This window comes from Austrofundulus limnaeus, unplaced genomic scaffold, assembly GCF_001266775.1.
Source record: "Austrofundulus limnaeus strain Quisiro unplaced genomic scaffold, Austrofundulus_limnaeus-1.0 Scaffold1167, whole genome shotgun sequence".
NCBI classification, from domain to species: domain Eukaryota; kingdom Metazoa; phylum Chordata; class Actinopteri; order Cyprinodontiformes; family Rivulidae; genus Austrofundulus; species Austrofundulus limnaeus.
The window spans coordinates 102740-103783 of record NW_013953569.1 but is presented as its reverse complement, the minus strand read 5'-3'; the positions used below and the strand labels follow the sequence as shown (position 1 = coordinate 103783).

Genomic DNA, 1044 nt, shown 5'->3' with positions numbered 1-1044 from the left:
ATTTTATTGTGTATTAAATTTATGTTGTCTTTTTAAATGAATAAACTTTACAAAAAATAAATTTAAAAAATATTTATTCCTAAACTTGCAGGAAGAACTACTGAAGTGTGACATTTAATCATATATTTACATCTGGTATCTTATACAGTTTGAATTCTTGTTGGCCAACGGTTTACAAACCCTTTGGACTGTTGGAACACCACCATCTTTTAGTCAGACAGTCGCTCCTGTCCTGTTGAAGTCCTCACACCTGAAGTGTATGCTGCAGAGCAGTGTCCTGTCAGAGGCAACAAAATCCTCCCTTCTTAGTGTGTGACGGCAACTGCCTCCTCCGCTCTGGTTTTGGGAAACCTTAAAAACATGAAGTAGTTAAGTCATTATTTTCCAACCTTCTTTTCTTTAGCAAAAATATATACCTTAATTATCATACTTTTGGTGTGCATATGTTTACTTCAGACACACTAAAAGAGTTAGAAAAACACTGAATGACAAATTATAGGAATGTTTCTAAAAAGCCTTGGAATCAGTAATAGTATCTCACATAACCTGACTGTTCCCATTTGTCATGACCTGTATTGTGCACAGGTCCAAAATATAACTACTGGTTATCCTAATTACAGTCATATTACTGCCACAGAGCTTACAGGTGAAAGGTGATCCCAGAGGTTCTTCATTTGATGCTACAGCTGTTAGAACATTTGTAGGCTGCACAAAATCAGTCATGTTGGAACTGTATGTCTGTAAATATAAAGCAGCAATTTGTTTTCAACAAACCAACCTGTTAGAAAATCACCTGCAGCTTCAGTAAAGTTAAAAACAATGAGCTCCTAATGAACTTTGCTGGGTAAACTTTAGAATAGCTAGATCTTAATCACAGGCTTTTCAATAAACACAATCATAATGAAGATTTTCATTTAGACAAAACTTTAGTTTGTCATAAAACAATTAAATTTTCTGATCTTCCAAGGTGCCAGTTATGGAACTCTCTGTGCATTGTTGCCCAAATCAAATTCTGGAAGTGGTCATTCAACTAGATCTGTTACA

The 1044-nt window shown here is 35.0% G+C and overlaps 1 long non-coding RNA gene across 1 annotated transcript in view; it reads right to left on the bottom strand.

Moving 5' to 3' along the window:
* LOC106534408 (uncharacterized) overlaps window positions 1-763 on the bottom strand; it is a 4991-nt gene extending 4228 nt beyond the window's left edge. Inside the window, exons 1-2 of the long non-coding RNA XR_001312343.1 lie at window positions 645-763; window positions 181-351 (exon numbers count right to left, since the gene is read on the bottom strand). This is a non-coding gene — a long non-coding RNA (uncharacterized LOC106534408). The remainder of the gene's footprint in view (window positions 1-180; window positions 352-644) is intronic.
* Between the last annotated feature and the right edge of the window lie 281 nt (window positions 764-1044).